Genomic DNA, 21,272 nt, shown 5'->3' with positions numbered 1-21,272 from the left:
TTGAGCCATCTTAGATCACCCTGTTTAGGCGCTAATGGCCGCAAAAGGGTGACACGTTAAATTCCAATAAGTTTTTTGGTCAATTGCCACGCCCCTATTGGTGGGAGGCGGGTGATTGATGATGCAAATGGAAGCCCTGAGTGTCCTCTAAACGATGCAATTTGTTTGACCCACCTAGCTTATATACTCCGGCCGCTAGAGGTCGCAGAAGGGTGGAAAAACACTTGTGTGCAGGGCAAAATGACCCATGGTGCATTCTATAAGATTCTCACGCTCCTGGTGGTGGTAGGCGGGTGGTTGATGGTGATAATGGAAGCTCCGAGTGTCCTTTAGGTGATCCACTTGGTTTCATCCCCCCCGCTCATATACCCCCTTAACAGGAAACACAAAAAAGTAGAAATTTTGAAATTTTCACTTTTTTGTTGATTGCCACTCACCTGTTCAACCTATATTTGAGATTGATGTCTCTAATTAACGTGCACCTGTGCGGCTACATGAATCAAATAGTTTGAGCCATCTTAGATCACCCTGTTTAGGCGCTAATGGCCGCAAAAGGGTGACACGTTAAATTCCAATAAGTTTTTTGGTCAATTGCCAGGCCCCTATTGGTGGGAGGCGGGTGATTGATGATGCAAATGGAAGCCCTGAGTGTCCTCTAAACGATGCAATTTGTTTGACCCACCTAGCTTATATACTCCGGCCGCTAGAGGTCGCAGAAGGGTGGAAAAACACGGGTGGTTGATTGTGATAATGGAAGCCCCGAGTGTCCTTTAGGTGATCCACTTGGTTTCATCCCCCCCGCTCATATACCCTCTTAACTGGAAACACAAAAAAGGTAAAAAGTAGAAATTTTGAAATTTTCACTTTTTTGTTGATTGCCACTCACCTGTTCAACCTATATTTGAGATTGATGTCTCTAATTAACGTGCACCTCACTTGTTCAACCTATATCTGAGATTGATGTCTCTAATTAACGTGCACCTGTGCGGCTACATGAATCAAATAGTTTGAGCCATCTTAGATCACCCTGTTTAGGCGCTAATGGCCGCAAAAGGGTGACACGTCAAATTCCAATAAGTTTTTTGGTAAATTGCCACGCCCCTATTGGTGGGAGGCGGGTGATTGATGATGCGAATGGAAGACCTGAGTGTCCTCTAAACGATGCAATTTGTTTGACCCACCTAGCTTATATACTCCGGCCGCTAGAGGTCGCAGAAGGGTGGAAAAACACTTGTGTGCAGGGCAAAATGACCCATGGTGCATTCTATAGGATTCCCACGCTCCTGGTGGTGGTAGGCGGGTGGTTGATTGTGATAATGGAAGCCCCGAGTGTCCTTTAGGTGATCCACTTGGTTTCATCCCCCCCGCTCATATACCCTCTTAACTGGAAACACAAAAAAGGTAAAAAGTAGAAATTTTGAAATTTTCACTTTTTTGTTGATTGCCACTCACTTGTTCAACCTATATCTGAGATTGATGTCTCTAATTAACGTGCACCTGTGCGGCTACATGAATCAAATAGTTTGAGCCATCTTAGATCACCCTGTTTAGGCGCTAATGGCCGCAAAAGGGTGACACGTTAAATTCCAATAAGTTTTTTGGTCAATTGCCACGCCCCTATTGGTGGGAGGCGGGTGATTGATGATGCAAATGGAAGCCCTGAGTGTCCTCTAAACGATGCAATTTGTTTGACCCACCTAGCTTATATACTCCGGCCGCTAGAGGTCGCAGAAGGGTGGAAAAACACTTGTGTGCATTCTATAAGATTCCCACGCTCCTGGTGGTGGTAGGCGGGTGGTTGATGGTGATAGTGGAAGCCCCGAGTGTCTTTTAGGTGATCCACTTGGTTTCATCCCCCCCGCTCATATACCCCCTTAACAGGAAACACAAAAAAGAAGAAATTTTGAAATTTTCACTTTTTTGTTGATTGCCACTCACCTGTTCAACCTATATTTGAGATTGATGTCTCTAATTAACGTGCACCTGTGCGGCTATATGAATCAAATAGTTTGAGCCATCTTAGATCACCCTGTTTAGGCGCTAATGGCCGCAAAAGGGTGACACGTTAAATTCCAATAAGTTTTTTGTTCAATTGCCACGCCCCTATTGGTGGGAGGCGGGTGATTGATGATGCAAATGGAAGCCCTGAGTGTCCTCTAAACGATGCAATTTGTTTGACCCACCTAGCTTATATACTCCGGCCGCTAGAGGTCGCAGAAGGGTGGAAAAACACTTGTGTGCAGGGCAAAATGACCCATGGTGCACTCTATAGGATTCCCACGCTCCTGGTGGTGGTAGGCGGGTGGTTGATTGTGATAATGGAAGCCCCGAGTGTCCTTTAGGTGATCCACTTGGTTTCATCCCCCCCGCTCATATACCCTCTTAACTGGAAACACAAAAAAGGTAAAAAGTAGAAATTTTGAAATTTTCACTTTTTTGTTGATTGCCACTCACTTGTTCAACCTATATCTGAGATTGATGTCTCTAATTAACGTGCACCTGTGCGGCTACATGAATCAAATAGTTTGAGCCATCTTAGATCACTCTGTTTAGGCGCTAATGGCCGCAAAAGGGTGACACGTTAAATTCCAATAAGTTTTTTGGTCAATTGCCACGCCCCTATTGGTGGGAGGCGGGTGATTGATGATGCAAATGGAAGCCCTGAGTGTCCTCTAAACGATGCAATTTGTTTGACCCACCTAGCTTATATACTCCGGCCGCTAGAGGTCGCAGAAGGGTGGAAAAACACTTGTGTGCATTCTATAAGATTCCCACGCTCCTGGTGGTGGTGGGCGGGTGGTTGATGGTGATAGTGGAAGCCCCGAGTGTCTTTTAGGTGATCCACTTGGTTTCATCCCCCCCGCTCATATACCCCCTTAACAGGAAACACAAAAAAGAAGAAATTTTGAAATATTCAATTTTTTGTTGATTGCCACTCACCTGTTCAACCTATATTTGAGATTGATGTCTCTAATTAACGTGCACCTGTGCGGCTACATGAATCAAATAGTTTGAGCCATCTTAGATCACCCTGTTTAGGCGCTAATGGCCGCAAAAGGGTGACACGTTAAATTCCAATAAGTTTTTTGGTCAATTGCCACGCCCTTATTGGTGGGAGGCGGGTGATTGATGATGCAAATGGAAGCCCTGAGTGTCCTCTAAACGATGCAATTTGTTTGACCCACCTAGCTTATATACTCCGGCCGCTAGAGGTCGCAGAAGGGTGGAAAAACACCTGTGTGCAGGGCAAAATGACACATGGTGCATTCTATAGGATTCCCACGCTCCTGGTGGTGGTAGGCGGGTGGTTGATGGTGATAATGGAAGCCCCGAGTGTCCTTTAGGTGATCCACTTGGTTTCATCCCCCCCGCTCATATACCCCCTTAACTGGAAACACAAAAAAGGTAAAAAGTTGAAATTTTCACTTTTTTGTTGATTGCCACTCACTTGTTCAACCTATATCTGAGATTGATGTCTCTAATTAACGTGCACCTGTGCGGCTACATGAATCAAATAGTTTGCGACATCTTAGATCACCCTGTTTAGGCGCTAATGGCCGCAAAAGGGTGACACGTTAAATTCCAATAAGTTTTTTGGTCAATTGCCACGCCCCTATTGGTGGGAGGCGGGTGATTGATGATGCAAATGGAAGCCCTGAGTGTCCTCTAAACGATGCAATACGTTTGACCCACCTAGCTTATATACTCCGGCCGCTAGAGGCCGCAGAAGGGTGGAAAAACACTTGTGTGCAGGGCAAAATGACCCATGGTGCATTCTATAGGATTCCCACGCTCCTGGTGGTGGTAGGCGGGTGGTTGATTGTGATAATGGAAGCCCCGAGTGTCCTTTAGGTGATCCACTTGGTTTCATCCCCCCCGCTCATATACCCTCTTAACTGGAAACACAAAAAAGGTAAAAAGTAGAAATTTTGAAATTTTCACTTTTTTGTTGATTGCCACTCACTTGTTCAACCTATATCTGAGATTGATGTCTCTAATTAACGTGCACCTGTGCGGCTACATGAATCAAATAGTTTGCGACATCTTAGATCACCCTGTTTAGGCGCTAATGGCCGCAAAAGGGTGACACGTTAAATTCCAATAAGTTTTTTGGTCAATTGCCACGCCCCTATTGGTGGGAGGCGGGTGATTGATGATGCAAATGGAAGCCCTGAGTGTCCTCTAAACGATGCAATTTGTTTGACCCACCTAGCTTATATAGTCCGGCCGCTAGAGGTCGCAGAAGGGTGGAAAAACACGGGTGGTTGATTGTGATAATGGAAGCCCCGAGTGTCCTTTAGGTGATCCACTTGGTTTCATCCCCCCCGCTCATATACCCTCTTAACTGGAAACACAAAAAAGGTAAAAAGTAGAAATTTTGAAATTTTCACTTTTTTGTTGATTGCCACTCACTTGTTCAACCTATATCTGAGATTGATGTCTCTAATTAACGTGCACCTGTGCGGCTACATGAATCAAATAGTTTGAGCCATCTTAGATCACCCTGTTTAGGCGCTAATGGCCGCAAAAGGGTGACACGTCAAATTCCAATAAGTTTTTTGGTAAATTGCCACGCCCCTATTGGTGGGAGGCGGGTGATTGATGATGCAAATGGAAGCCCTGAGTGTCCTCTAAACGATGCAATTTGTTTGACCCACCTAGCTTATATACTCCGGCCGCTAGAGGTCGCAGAAGGGTGGAAAAACACTTGTGTGCATTCTATAAGATTCCCACGCTCCTGGTGGTGGTGGGCGGGTGGTTGATGGTGATAGTGGAAGCCCCGAGTGTCTTTTAGGTGATCCACTTGGTTTCATCCCCCCCGCTCATATACCCCCTTAACAGGAAACACAAAAAAGAAGAAATTTTGAAATTTTCACTTTTTTGTTGATTGCCACTCACCTGTTCAACCTATATTTGAGATTGATGTCTCTAATTAACGTGCACCTGTGCGGCTATATGAATCAAATAGTTTGAGCCATCTTAGATCACCCTGTTTAGGCGCTAATGGCCGCAAAAGGGTGACACGTTAAATTCCAATAAGTTTTTTGGTCAATTGCCACGCCCCTATTGGTGGGAGGCGGGTGATTGATGATGCAAATGGAAGCCCTGAGTGTCCTCTAAACGATGCAATTTGTTTGACCCACCTAGCTTATATACTCCGGCCGCTAGAGGTCGCAGAAGGGTGGAAAAACACTTGTGTGCATTCTATAAGATTCCCACGCTCCTGGTGGTGGTAGGCGGGTGGTTGATGGTGATAGTGGAAGCCCCGAGTGTCTTTTAGGTGATCCACTTGGTTTCATCCCCCCGCTCATATACCCCCTTAACAGGAAACACAAAAAAGAAGAAATTTTGAAATTTTCACTTTTTTGTTGATTGCCACTCACCTGTTCAACCTATATTTGAGATTGATGTCTCTAATTAACGTGCACCTGTGCGGCTATATGAATCAAATAGTTTGAGCCATCTTAGATCACCCTGTTTAGGCGCTAATGGCCGCAAAAGGGTGACACGTTAAATTCCAATAAGTTTTTTGTTCAATTGCCACGCCCCTATTGGTGGGAGGCGGGTGATTGATGATGCAAATGGAAGCCCTGAGTGTCCTCTAAACGATGCAATTTGTTTGACCCACCTAGCTTATATACTCCGGCCGCTAGAGGTCGCAGAAGGGTGGAAAAACACTTGTGTGCAGGGCAAAATGACCCATGGTACATTCTATAGGATTCCCACGCTCCTGGTGGTGGTAGGCGGGTGGTTGATTGTGATAATGGAAGCCCCGAGTGTCCTTTAGGTGATCCACTTGGTTTCATCCCCCCCGCTCATATACCCTCTTAACTGGAAACACAAAAAAGGTAAAAAGTAGAAATTTTGAAATTTTCACTTTTTTGTTGATTGCCACTCACTTGTTCAACCTATATCTGAGATTGATGTCTCTAATTAACGTGCACCTGTGCGGCTACATGAATCAAATAGTTTGAGCCATCTTAGATCACCCTGTTTAGGCGCTAATGGCCGCAAAAGGGTGACACGTTAAATTCCAATAAGTTTTTTGGTCAATTGCCACGCCCCTATTGGTGGGAGGCGGGTGATTGATGATGCAAATGGAAGCCCTGAGTGTCCTCTAAACGATGCAATTTGTTTGACCCACCTAGCTTATATACTCCGGCCGCTAGAGGTCGCAGAAGGGTGGAAAAACACTTGTGTGCATTCTATAAGATTCCCACGCTCCTGGTGGTGGTGGGCGGGTGGTTGATGGTGATAGTGGAAGCCCCGAGTGTCTTTTAGGTGATCCACTTGGTTTCATCCCCCCCGCTCATATACCCCCTTAACAGGAAACACAAAAAAGAAGAAATTTTGAAATTTTCAATTTTTTGTTGATTGCCACTCACCTGTTCAACCTATATTTGAGATTGATGTCTCTAATTAACGTGCACCTGTGCGGCTACATGAATCAAATAGTTTGAGCCATCTTAGATCACCCTGTTTAGGCGCTAATGGCCGCAAAAGGGTGACACGTTAAATTCCAATAAGTTTTTTGGTCAATTGCCACGCCCTTATTGGTGGGAGGCGGGTGATTGATGATGCAAATGGAAGCCCTGAGTGTCCTCTAAACGATGCAATTTGTTTGACCCACCTAGCTTATATACTCCGGCCGCTAGAGGTCGCAGAAGGGTGGAAAAACACCTGTGTGCAGGGCAAAATGACACATGGTGCATTCTATAGGATTCCCACGCTCCTGGTGGTGGTAGGCGGGTGGTTGATTGTGATAATGGAAGCCCCGAGTGTCCTTTAGGTGATCCACTTGGTTTCATCCCCCCCGCTCATATACCCCCTTAACAGGAAACACAAAAAAGAAGAAATTTTGAAATTTTCACTTTTTTGTTGATTGCCACTCACCTGTTCAACCTATATTTGAGATTGATGTCTCTAATTAACGTGCACCTGTGCGGCTATATGAATCAAATAGTTTGAGCCATCTTAGATCACCCTGTTTATGCGCTAATGGCCGCAAAAGGGTGACACGTTAAATTCCAATAAGTTTTTTGTTCAATTGCCACGCCCCTATTGGTGGGAGGCGGGTGATTGATGATGCAAATGGAAGCCCTGAGTGTCCTCTAAACGATGCAATTTGTTTGACCCACCTAGCTTATATACTCCGGCCGCTAGAGGTCGCAGAAGGGTGGAAAAACACCTGTGTGCAGGGCAAAATGACACATGGTGCATTCTATAGGATTCCCACGCTCCTGGTGGTGGTAGGCGGGTGGTTGATGGTGATAATGGAAGCCCCGAGTGTCCTTTAGGTGATCCACTTGGTTTCATCCCCCCCGCTCATATACCCCCTTAACTGGAAACACAAAAAAGGTAAAAAGTTGAAATTTTCACTTTTTTGTTGATTGCCACTCACTTGTTCAACCTATATCTGAGATTGATGTCTCTAATTAACGTGCACCTGTGCGGCTACATGAATCAAATAGTTTGCGACATCTTAGATCACCCTGTTTAGGCGCTAATGGCCGCAAAAGGGTGACACGTTAAATTCCAATAAGTTTTTTGGTCAATTGCCACGCCCCTATTGGTGGGAGGCGGGTGATTGATGATGCAAATGGAAGCCCTGAGTGTCCTCTAAACGATGCAATACGTTTGACCCACCTAGCTTATATACTCCGGCCGCTAGAGGTCGCAGAAGGGTGGAAAAACACTTGTGTGCATTCTATAAGATTCCCACGCTCCTGGTGGTGGAAGGCGGGTGGTTGATGGTGATAGTGGAAGCCCCGAGTGTCCTTTAGGTGATCCACTTGGTTTCATCCCCCCCGCTCATATACCCCCTTAACAGGAAACACAAAAAAGAAGAAATTTTGAAATTTTCACTTTTTTGTTGATTGCCACTCACCTGTTCAACCTATATTTGAGATTGATGTCTCTAATTAACGTGCACCTGTGCGGCTATATGAATCAAATAGTTTGAGCCATCTTAGATCACCCTGTTTAGGCGCTAATGGCCGCAAAAGGGTGACACGTTAAATTCCAATAAGTTTTTTGTTCAATTGCCACGCCCCTATTGGTGGGAGGCGGGTGATTGATGATGCAAATGGAAGCCCTGAGTGTCCTCTAAACGATGCAATTTGTTTGACCCACCTAGCTTATATACTCCGGCCGCTAGAGGTCGCAGAAGGGTGGAAAAACACTTGTGTGCAGGGCAAAATGACCCATGGTGCATTCTATAGGATTCCCACGCTCCTGGTGGTGGTAGGCGGGTGGTTGATTGTGATAATGGAAGCCCCGAGTGTCCTTTAGGTGATCCACTTGGTTTCATCCCCCCCGCTCATATACCCTCTTAACTGGAAACACAAAAAAGGTAAAAAGTAGAAATTTTGAAATTTTCACTTTTTTGTTGATTGCCACTCACTTGTTCAACCTATATCTGAGATTGATGTCTCTAATTAACGTGCACCTGTGCGGCTACATGAATCAAATAGTTTGAGCCATCTTAGATCACCCTGTTTAGGCGCTAATGGCCGCAAAAGGGTGACACGTTAAATTCCAATAAGTTTTTTGGTCAATTGCCACGCCCCTATTGGTGGGAGGCGGGTGATTGATGATGCAAATGGAAGCCCTGAGTGTCCTCTAAACGATGCAATTTGTTTGACCCACCTAGCTTATATACTCCGGCCGCTAGAGGTCGCAGAAGGGTGGAAAAACACTTGTGTGCATTCTATAAGATTCCCACGCTCCTGGTGGTGGTGGGCGGGTGGTTGATGGTGATAGTGGAAGCCCCGAGTGTCTTTTAGGTGATCCACTTGGTTTCATCCCCCCCGCTCATATACCCCCTTAACAGGAAACACAAAAAAGAAGAAATTTTGAAATTTTCAATTTTTTGTTGATTGCCACTCACCTGTTCAACCTATATTTGAGATTGATGTCTCTAATTAACGTGCACCTGTGCGGCTACATGAATCAAATAGTTTGAGCCATCTTAGATCACCCTGTTTAGGCGCTAATGGCCGCAAAAGGGTGACACGTTAAATTCCAATAAGTTTTTTGGTCAATTGCCACGCCCTTATTGGTGGGAGGCGGGTGATTGATGATGCAAATGGAAGCCCTGAGTGTCCTCTAAACGATGCAATTTGTTTGACCCACCTAGCTTATATACTCCGGCCGCTAGAGGTCGCAGAAGGGTGGAAAAACACCTGTGTGCAGGGCAAAATGACACATGGTGCATTCTATAGGATTCCCACGCTCCTGGTGGTGGTAGGCGGGTGGTTGATGGTGATAATGGAAGCCCCGAGTGTCCTTTAGGTGATCCACTTGGTTTCATCCCCCCCGCTCATATACCCCCTTAACTGGAAACACAAAAAAGGTAAAAAGTTGAAATTTTCACTTTTTTGTTGATTGCCACTCACTTGTTCAACCTATATCTGAGATTGATGTCTCTAATTAACGTGCACCTGTGCGGCTACATGAATCAAATAGTTTGCGACATCTTAGATCACCCTGTTTAGGCGCTAATGGCCGCAAAAGGGTGACACGTTAAATTCCAATAAGTTTTTTGGTCAATTGCCACGCCCCTATTGGTGGGAGGCGGGTGATTGATGATGCAAATGGAAGCCCTGAGTGTCCTCTAAACGATGCAATACGTTTGACCCACCTAGCTTATATACTCCGGCCGCTAGAGGTCGCAGAAGGGTGGAAAAACACTTGTGTGCATTCTATAAGATTCCCACGCTCCTGGTGGTGGTAGGCGGGTGGTTGATGGTGATAGTGGAAGCCCCGAGTGTCCTTTAGGTGATCCACTTGGTTTCATCCCCCCCGCTCATATACCCCCTTAACAGGAAACACAAAAAAGAAGAAATTTTGAAATTTTCACTTTTTTGTTGATTGCCACTCACCTGTTCAACCTATATTTGAGATTGATGTCTCTAATTAACGTGCACCTGTGCGGCTATATGAATCAAATAGTTTGAGCCATCTTAGATCACCCTGTTTAGGCGCTAATGGCCGCAAAAGGGTGACACGTTAAATTCCAATAAGTTTTTTGTTCAATTGCCACGCCCCTATTGGTGGGAGGCGGGTGATTGATGATGCAAATGGAAGCCCTGAGTGTCCTCTAAACGATGCAATTTGTTTGACCCACCTAGCTTATATACTCCGGCCGCTAGAGGTCGCAGAAGGGTGGAAAAACACTTGTGTGCAGGGCAAAATGACCCATGGTGCATTCTATAGGATTCCCACGCTCCTGGTGGTGGTAGGCGGGTGGTTGATTGTGATAATGGAAGCCCCGAGTGTCCTTTAGGTGATCCACTTGGTTTCATCCCCCCCGCTCATATACCCTCTTAACTGGAAACACAAAAAAGGTAAAAAGTAGAAATTTTGAAATTTTCACTTTTTTGTTGATTGCCACTCACTTGTTCAACCTATATCTGAGATTGATGTCTCTAATTAACGTGCACCTGTGCGGCTACATGAATCAAATAGTTTGAGCCATCTTAGATCACCCTGTTTAGGCGCTAATGGCCGCAAAAGGGTGACACGTTAAATTCCAATAAGTTTTTTGGTCAATTGCCACGCCCCTATTGGTGGGAGGCGGGTGATTGATGATGCAAATGGAAGCCCTGAGTGTCCTCTAAACGATGCAATTTGTTTGACCCACCTAGCTTATATACTCCGGCCGCTAGAGGTCGCAGAAGGGTGGAAAAACACTTGTGTGCATTCTATAAGATTCCCACGCTCCTGGTGGTGGTGGGCGGGTGGTTGATGGTGATAGTGGAAGCCCCGAGTGTCTTTTAGGTGATCCACTTGGTTTCATCCCCCCCGCTCATATACCCCCTTAACAGGAAACACAAAAAAGAAGAAATTTTGAAATTTTCAATTTTTTGTTGATTGCCACTCACCTGTTCAACCTATATTTGAGATTGATGTCTCTAATTAACGTGCACCTGTGCGGCTACATGAATCAAATAGTTTGAGCCATCTTAGATCACCCTGTTTAGGCGCTAATGGCCGCAAAAGGGTGACACGTTAAATTCCAATAAGTTTTTTGGTCAATTGCCACGCCCTTATTGGTGGGAGGCGGGTGATTGATGATGCAAATGGAAGCCCTGAGTGTCCTCTAAACGATGCAATTTGTTTGACCCACCTAGCTTATATACTCCGGCCGCTAGAGGTCGCAGAAGGGTGGAAAAACACCTGTGTGCAGGGCAAAATGACACATGGTGCATTCTATAGGATTCCCACGCTCCTGGTGGTGGTAGGCGGGTGGTTGATGGTGATAATGGAAGCCCCGAGTGTCCTTTAGGTGATCCACTTGGTTTCATCCCCCCCGCTCATATACCCCCTTAACTGGAAACACAAAAAATGTAAAAAGTTGAAATTTTCACTTTTTTGTTGATTGCCACTCACCTGTTCAACCTATATTTGAGATTGAGGTCTCTAATTAACGTGCACCTGTGCGGCTACATGAATCAAATAGTTTGAGCCATCTTAGATCACCCTGTTTAGGCGCTAATGGCCGCAGAAGGGTGACACGTTAAATTCCAATAAGTTTTTTGGTCAATTGCCACGCCCCTATTGGTGGGAGGCGGGTGATTGATGATGCAAATGGAAGCCCTGAGTGTCCTCTAAACGATGCAATTTGTTTGACCCACCTAGCTTATATACTCCGGCCGCTAGAGGTCGCAGAAGGGTGGAAAAACACTTGTGTGCAGGGCAAAATGACCCATGGTGCATTCTATAAGATTCCCACGCTCCTGGTGGTGGTAGGCGGGTGGTTGATGGTGATAATGGAAGCTCCGAGTGTCCTTTAGGTGATCCACTTGGTTTCATCCCCCCCGCTCATATACCCCCTTAACAGGAAACACAAAAAAGTAGAAATTTTGAAATTTTCACTTTTTTGTTGATTGCCACTCACCTGTTCAACCTATATTTGAGATTGATGTCTCTAATTAACGTGCACCTGTGCGGCTACATGAATCAAATAGTTTGAGCCATCTTAGATCACCCTGTTTAGGCGCTAATGGCCGCAAAAGGGTGACACGTTAAATTCCAATAAGTTTTTTGGTCAATTGCCACGCCCCTATTGGTGGGAGGCGGGTGATTGATGATGCAAATGGAAGCCCTGAGTGTCCTCTAAACGATGCAATTTGTTTGACCCACCTAGCTTATATACTCCGGCCGCTAGAGGTCGCAGAAGGGTGGAAAAACACGGGTGGTTGATTGTGATAATGGAAGCCCCGAGTGTCCTTTAGGTGATCCACTTGGTTTCATCCCCCCCGCTCATATACCCTCTTAACTGGAAACACAAAAAAGGTAAAAAGTTGAAATTTTGAAATTTTCACTTTTTTGTTGATTGCCACTCACTTGTTCAACCTATATCTGAGATTGATGTCTCTAATTAACGTGCACCTGTGCGGCTACATGAATCAAATAGTTTGAGCCATCTTAGATCACCCTGTTTAGGCGCTAATGGCCGCAAAAGGGTGACACGTTAAATTCCAATACGTTTTTTGGTCAATTGCCACGCCCCTATTGGTGGGAGGCGGGTGATTGATGATGCAAATGGAAGCCCTGAGTGTCCTCTAAACGATGCAATTTGTTTGACCCACCTAGCTTATATACTCCGGCCGCTAGAGGTCGCAGAAGGGTGGAAAAACACTTGTGTGCAGGGCAAAATTACCCATGGTGCATTCTATAGGATTCCCACGCTCCTGGTGGTGGTAGGCGGGTGGTTGATTGTGATAATGGAAGCCCCGAGTGTCCTTTAGGTGATCCACTTGGTTTCATCCCCCCCGCTCATATACCCTCTTAACTGGAAACACAAAAAAGGTAAAAAGTAGACATTTTGAAATTTTCACTTTTTTGTTGATTGCCACTCACTTGTTCAACCTATATCTGAGATTGATGTCTCTAATTAACGTGCACCTGTGCGGCTACATGAATCAAATAGTTTGAGCCATCTTAGATCACCCTGTTTAGGCGCTAATGGCCGCAAAAGGGTGACACGTTAAATTCCAATAAGTTTTTTGGTCAATTGCCACGCCCCTATTGGTGGGAGGCGGGTGATTGATGATGCAAATGGAAGCCCTGAGTGTCCTCTAAGCGATGCAATTTGTTTGACCCACCTAGCTTATATACTCCGGCCGCTAGAGGTCGCAGAAGGGTGGAAAAACACTTGTGTGCATTCTATAAGATTCCCACGCTCCTGGTGGTGGTAGGCGGGTGGTTGATGGTGATAGTGGAAGCCCCGAGTGTCTTTTAGGTGATCCACTTGGTTTCATCCCCCCCGCTCATATACCCCCTTAACAGGAAACACAAAAAAGAAGAAATTTTGAAATTTTCAATTTTTTGTTGATTGCCACTCACCTGTTCAACCTATATTTGAGATTGATGTCTCTAATTAACGTGCACCTGTGCGGCTACATGAATCAAATAGTTTGAGCCATCTTAGATCACCCTGTTTAGGCGCTAATGGCCGCAAAAGGGTGACACGTTAAATTCCAATAAGTTTTTTGGTCAATTGCCACGCCCTTATTGTTGGGAGGCGGGTGATTGATGATGCAAATGGAAGCCCTGAGTGTCCTCTAAGCGATGCAATTTGTTTGACCCACCTAGCTTATATACTCCGGCCGCTAGAGGTCGCAGAAGGGTGGAAAAACACCTGTGTGCAGGGCAAAATGACACATGGTGCATTCTATAGGATTCTCACGCTCCTGGTGGTGGTAGGCGGGTGGTTGATGGTGATAATGGAAGCCCCGAGTGTCCTTTAGGTGATCCACTTGGTTTCATCCCCCCCGCTCATATACCCCCTTAACTGGAAACACAAAAAAGGTAAAAAGTTGAAATTTTGAAATTTTCACTTTTTTGTTGATTGCCACTCACTTGTTCAACCTATATCTGAGATTGATGTCTCTAATTAACGTGCACCTGTGCGGCTACATGAATCAAATAGTTTGCGACATCTTAGATCACCCTGTTTAGGCGCTAATGGCCGCAAAAGGGTGACACGTTAAATTCCAATAATTTTTTTGGTCAATTGCCACGCCCCTATTGGTGGGAGGCGGGTGATTGATGATGCAAATGGAAGCCCTGAGTGTCCTCTAAACGATGCAATTTGTTTGACCCACCTAGCTTATATACTCCGGCCGCTAGAGGTCGCAGAAGGGTGGAAAAACACGGGTGGTTGATTGTGATAATGGAAGCCCCGAGTGTCCTTTAGGTGATCCACTTGGTTTCATCCCCCCGCTCATATACCCTCTTAACTGGAAACACAAAAAAGGTAAAAAGTTGAAATTTTGAAATTTTCACTTTTTTGTTGATTGCCACTCACTTGTTCAACCTATATCTGAGATTGATGTCTCTAATTAACGTGCACCTGTGCGGCTACATGAATCAAATAGTTTGAGCCATCTTAGATCACCCTGTTTAGGCGCTAATGGCCGCAAAAGGGTGACACGTTAAATTCCAATAAGTTTTTTGGTCAATTGCCACGCCCCTATTGGTGGGAGGCGGGTGATTGATGATGCAAATGGAAGCCCTGAGTGTCCTCTAAACGATGCAATTTGTTTGACCCACCTAGCTTATATACTCCGGCCGCTAGAGGTCGCAGAAGGGTGGAAAAACACTTGTGTGCAGGGCAAAATGACCCATGGTGCATTCTATAGGATTCCCACGCTCCTGGTGGTGGTAGGCGGGTGGTTGATTGTGATAATGGAAGCCCCGAGTGTCCTTTAGGTGATCCACTTGGTTTCATCCCCCCCGCTCATATACCCTCTTAACTGGAAACACAAAAAAGGTAAAAAGTAGAAATTTTGAAATTTTCACTTTTTTGTTGATTGCCACTCACTTGTTCAACCTATATCTGAGATTGATGTCTCTAATTAACGTGCACCTGTGCGGCTACATGAATCAAATAGTTTGAGCCATCTTAGATCACCCTGTTTAGGCGCTAATGGCCGCAAAAGGGTGACACGTTAAATTCCAATAAGTTTTTTGGTCAATTGCCACGCCCCTATTGGTGGGAGGCGGGGGATTGATGATGCAAATGGAAGCCCTGAGTGTCCTCTAAGCGATGCAATTTGTTTGACCCACCTAGCTTATATACTCCGGCCGCTAGAGGTCGCAGAAGGGTGGAAAAACACTTGTGTGCATTCTATAAGATTCCCACGCTCCTGGTGGTGGTAGGCGGGTGGTTGATGGTGATAGTGGAAGCCCCGAGTGTCTTTTAGGTGATCCACTTGGTTTCATTCCCCCCGCTCATATACCCCCTTAACAGGAAACACAAAAAAGAAGAAATTTTGAAATTTTCAATTTTTTGTTGATTGCCACTCACCTGTTCAACCTATATTTGAGATTGATGTCTCTAATTAACGTGCACCTGTGCGGCTACATGAATCAAATAGTTTGAGCCATCTTAGATCACCCTGTTTAGGCGCTAATGGCCGCAAAAGGGTGACACGTTAAATTCCAATAAGTTTTTTGGTCAATTGCCACGCCCTTATTGGTGGGAGGCGGGTGATTGATGATGCAAATGGAAGCCCTGAGTGTCCTCTAAACGATGCAATTTGTTTGACCCACCTAGCTTATATACTCCGGCCGCTAGAGGTCGCAGAAGGGTGGAAAAACACCTGTGTGCAGGGCAAAATGACACATGGTGCATTCTATAGGATTCCCACGCTCCTGGTGGTGGTAGGCGGGTGGTTGATGGTGATAATGGAAGCCCCGAGTGTCCTTTATGTGATCCTTTAGGTGATCCCCCCGCTCATATACCCCCTTAACTGGAAACACAAAAAAGGTAAAAAGTTGAAATTTTGAAATTTTCACTTTTTTGTTGATTGCCACTCACTTGTTCAACCTATATCTGAGATTGATGTCTCTAATTAACGTGCACCTGTGCGGCTACATGAATCAAATAGTTTGCGACATCTTAGATCACCCTGTTTAGGCGCTAATGGCCGCAAAAGGGTGACACGTTAAATTCCAATAATTTTTTTGGTCAATTGCCACGCCCCTATTGGTGGGAGGCGGGTGATTGATGATGCAAATGGAAGCCCTGAGTGTCCTCTAAACGATGCAATTTGTTTGACCCACCTAGCTTATATACTCCGGCCGCTAGAGGTCGCAGAAGGGTGGAAAAACACTTGTGTGCATTCTATAAGATTCCCACGCTCCTGGTGGTGGTAGGCGGGTGGTTGATGGTGATAGTTGAAGCCCCGAGTGTCCTTTAGGTGATCCACTTGGTTTCATCCCCCCCGCTCATATACCCCCTTAACAGGAAACACAAAAAAGAAGAAATTTTGAAATTTTCACTTTTTTGTTGATTGCCACTCACCTGTTCAACCTATATTTGAGATTGATGTCTCTAATTAACGTGCACCTGTGCGGCTACATGAATCAAATAGTTTGAGCCATCTTAGATCACCCTGTTTAGGCGCTAATGGCCGCAAAAGGGTGACACGTTAAATTCCAATAAGTTTTTTGTTCAATTGCCACGCCCCTATTGGTGGGAGGCGGGTGATTGATGATGCAAATGGAAGCCCTGAGTGTCCTCTAAACGATGCAATTTGTTTGACCCACCTAGCTTATATACTCCGGCCGCTAGAGGTCGCAGAAGGGTGGAAAAACACGTGTGTGCAGGGCAAAATGACCCATGGTGCATTCTATAGGATTCCCACGCTCCTGGTGGTGGTAGGCGGGTGGTTGATTGTGATAATGGAAGCCCCGAGTGTCCTTTAGGTGATCCACTTGGTTTCATCCCCCCCGCTCATATACCCTCTTAACTGGAAACACAAAAAAGGTAAAAAGTAGAAATTTTGAAATTTTCACTTTTTTGTTGATTGCCACTCACCTGTTCAACCTATATTTGAGATTGATGTCTCTAATTAACGTGCACCTGTGCGGCTACATGAATCAAATAGTTTGAGCCATCTTAGATCACCCTGTTTAGGCGCTAATGGCCGCAAAAGGGTGACACGTTAAATTCCAATAAGTTTTTTGTTCAATTGCCACGCCCCTATTGGTGGGAGGCGGGTGATTGATGATGCAAATGGAAGCCCTGAGTGTCCTCTAAACGATGCAATTTGTTTGACCCACCTAGCTTATATACTCCGGCCGCTAGAGGTCGCAGAAGGGTGGAAAAACACGTGTGTGCAGGGCAAAATGACCCATGGTGCATTCTATAGGATTCCCACGCTCCTGGTGGTGGTAGGCGGGTGGTTGATTGTGATAATGGAAGCCCCGAGTGTCCTTTAGGTGATCCACTTGGTTTCATCCCCCCCGCTCATATACCCTCTTAACTGGAAACACAAAAAAGGTAAAAAGTAGAAATTTTGAAATTTTCACTTTTTTGTTGATTGCCACTCACTTGTTCAACCTATATCTGAGATTGATGTCTCTAATTAACGTGCACCTGTGCGGCTACATGAATCAAATAGTTTGAGCCATCTTAGATCACCCTGTTTAGGCGCTAATGGCCGCAAAAGGGTGACACGTTAAATTCCAATAAGTTTTTTGGTCAATTGCCACGCCCCTATTGGTGGGAGGCGGGTGATTGATGATGCAAATGGAAGCCCTGAGTGTCCTCTAAACGATGCAATTTGTTTGACCCACCTAGCTTATATACTCCGGCCGCTAGAGGTCGCAGAAGGGTGGAAAAACACTTGTGTGCAGGGCAAAATGACCCATGGTGCATTCTATAGGATTCCCACGCTCCTGGTGGTGGTAGGCGGGTGGTTGATTGTGATAATGGAAGCCTAGAGTGTCCTTTAGGTGATCCACTTGGTTTCATCCCCCCCGCTCATATACCCTCTTAACTGGAAACACAAAAAAGGTAAAAAGTAGAAATTTTGAAATTTTCACTTTTTTGTTGATTGCCACTCACTTGTTCAACCTATATCTGAGATTGATGTCTCTAATTAACGTGCACCTGTGCGGCTACATGAATCAAATAGTTTGAGCCATCTTAGATCACCCTGTTTAGGCGCTAATGGCCGCAAAAGGGTGACACGTTAAATTCCAATAAGTTTTTTGGTCAATTGCCACGCCCCTATTGGTGGGAGGCGGGTGATTGATGATGCAAATGGAAGCCCTGAGTGTCCTCTAAGCGATGCAATTTGTTTGACCCACCTAGCTTATATACTCCGGCCGCTAGAGGTCGCAGAAGGGTGGAAAAACACTTGTGTGCATTCTATAAGATTCCCACGCTCCTGGTGGTGGTAGGCGGGTGGTTGATGGTGATAGTGGAAGCCCCGAGTGTCTTTTAGGTGATCCACTTGGTTTCATCCCCCCCGCTCATATACCCCCTTAACAGGAAACACAAAAAAGAAGAAATTTTGAAATTTTCAATTTTTTGTTGATTGCCACTCACCTGTTCAACCTATATTTGAGATTGATGTCTCTAATTAACGTGCACCTGTGCGGCTACATGAATCAAATAGTTTGAGCCATCTTAGATCACCCTGTTTAGGCGCTAATGGCCGCAAAAGGGTGACACGTTAAATTCCAATAAGTTTTTTGGTCAATTGCCACGCCCCTATTGGTGGGAGGCGGGTGATTGATGATGCAAATGGAAGCCCTGAGTGTCCTCTAAACGATGCAATTTGTTTGACCCACCTAGCTTATATACTCCGGCCGCTAGAGGTCGCAGAAGGGTGGAAAAACACCTGTGTGCAGGGCAAAATGACACATGGTGCATTCTATAGGATTCTCACGCTCCTGGTGGTGGTAGGCGGGTGGTTGATGGTGATAATGGAAGCCCCGAGTGTCCTTTAGGTGATCCACTTGGTTTCATCCCCCCCGCTCATATACCCCCTTAACAGGAAACACAAAAAAGAAGAAATTTTGAAATTTTCAATTTTTTGTTGATTGCCACTCACCTGTTCAACCTATATTTGAGATTGATGTCTCTAATTAACGTGCACCTGTGCGGCTACATGAATCAAATAGTTTGAGCCATCTTAGATCACCCTGTTTAGGCGCTAATGGCCGCAAAAGGGTGACACGTTAAATTCCAATAAGTTTTTTGTTCAATTGCCACGCCCCTATTGGTGGGAGGCGGGTGATTGATGATGCAAATGGAAGCCCTGAGTGTCCTCTAAACGATGCAATTTGTTTGACCCACCTAGCTTATATACTCCGGCCGCTAGAGGTCGCAGAAGGGTGGAAAAACACGTGTGTGCAGGGCAAAATGACCCATGGTGCATTCTATAGGATTCCCACGCTCCTGGTGGTGGTAGGCGGGTGGTTGATTGTGATAATGGAAGCCCCGAGTGTCCTTTAGGTGATCCACTTGGTTTCATCCCCCCCGCTCATATACCCTCTTAACTGGAAACACAAAAAAGGTAAAAAGTAGAAATTTTGAAATTTTCACTTTTTTGTTGATTGCCACTCACTTGTTCAACCTATATCTGAGATTGATGTCTCTAATTAACGTGCACCTGTGCGGCTACATGAATCAAATAGTTTGAGCCATCTTAGATCACCCTGTTTAGGCGCTAATGGCCGCAAAAGGGTGACACGTTAAATTCCAATAAGTTTTTTGGTCAATTGCCACGCCCCTATTGGTGGGAGGCGGGTGATTGATGATGCAAATGGAAGCCCTGAGTGTCCTCTAAACGATGCAATTTGTTTGACCCACCTAGCTTATATACTCCGGCCGCTAGAGGTCGCAGAAGGGTGGAAAAACACTTGTGTGCATTCTATAAGATTCCCACGCTCCTGGTGGTGGTAGGCGGGTGGTTGATGGTGATAGTGGAAGCCCCGAGTGTCTTTTAGGTGATCCACTTGGTTTCATCCCCCCCGCTCATATACCCCCTTAACAGGAAACACAAAAAAGTTGAAATTTTGAAATTTTCACTTTTTTGTTGATTGCCACTCACTTGTTCAACCTATATCTGAGATTGATGTCTCTAATTAACGTGCACCTGTGCGGCTACATGAATCAAATAGTTTGCGACATCTTAGATCACCCTGTTTAGGCGCTAATGGCCGCAAAAGGGTGACACGTTAAATTCCAATAAGTTTTTTGGTCAATTGCCACGCCCCTATTGGTGGGAGGCGGGTGATTGATGATGCAAATGGAAGCCCTGAGTGTCCTCTAAACGATGCAATTTGTTTGACCCACCTAGCTTATATACTCCGGCCGCTAGAGGTCGCAGAAGGGTGGAAAAACACTTGTGTGCATTCTATAAGATTTCCACGCTCCTGGTGGTGATAGGCGGGTGGTTGATGGTGATAGTTGAAGCCCCGAGTGTCCTTTAGGTGATCCACTTGGTTTCATCCCCCCCGCTCATATACCCCCTTAACAGGAAACACAAAAAAGAAGAAATTTTGAAATTTTCACTTTTTTGTTGATTGCCACTCACCTGTTCAACCTATATTTGAGATTGATGTCTCTAATTAACGTGCACCTGTGCGGCTACATGAATCAAATAGTTTGAGCCATCTTAGATCACCCTGTTTAGGCGCTAATGGCCGCAAAAGGGTGACACGTTAAATTCCAATAAGTTTTTTGGTCAATTGCCACGCCCTTATTGGTGGGAGGCGGGTGATTGATGATGCAAATGGAAGCCCTGAGTGTCCTCTAAACGATGCAATTTGTTTGACCCACCTAGCTTATATACTCCGGCCGCTAGAGGTCGCAGAAGGGTGGAAAAACACCTGTGTGCAGGGCAAAATGACACATGGTGCATTCTATAGGATTCCCACGCTCCTGGTGGTGGTAGGCGGGTGGTTGATGGTGATAATGGAAGCCCCGAGTGTCCTTTAGGTGATCCACTTGGTTTCATCCCCCCCGCTCATATACCCCCTTAACTGGAAACACAAAAAATGTAAAAAGTTGAAATTTTCACTTTTTTGTTGATTGCCACTCACTTGTTCAACCTATATCTGAGATTGATGTCTCTAATTAACGTGCACCTGTGCGGCTACATGAATCAAATAGTTTGCGACATCTTAGATCACCCTGTTTAGGCGCTAATGGCCGCAAAAGGGTGACACGTTAAATTCCAATAAGTTTTTTGGTCAATTGCCACGCCCCTATTGGTGGGAGGCGGGTGATTGATGATGCAAATGGAAGCCCTGAGTGTCCTCTAAACGATGCAATTTGTTTGACCCACCTAGCTTATATACTCCGGCCGCTAGAGGTCGCAGAAGGGTGGAAAAACACTTGTGTGCATTCTATAAGATTCCCACGCTCCTGGTGGTGGTAGGCGGGTGGTTGATGGTGATAGTGGAAGCCCCGAGTGTCCTTTAGGTGATCCACTTGGTTTCATCCCCCCCGCTCATAT

The sequence above is a fragment of the Bactrocera oleae genome, chromosome X, assembly GCF_042242935.1.
Source record: "Bactrocera oleae isolate idBacOlea1 chromosome X, idBacOlea1, whole genome shotgun sequence".
Taxonomy (NCBI): Eukaryota; Metazoa; Arthropoda; class Insecta; order Diptera; family Tephritidae; genus Bactrocera; species Bactrocera oleae.
This window is presented reverse-complemented; position numbering follows the sequence as displayed.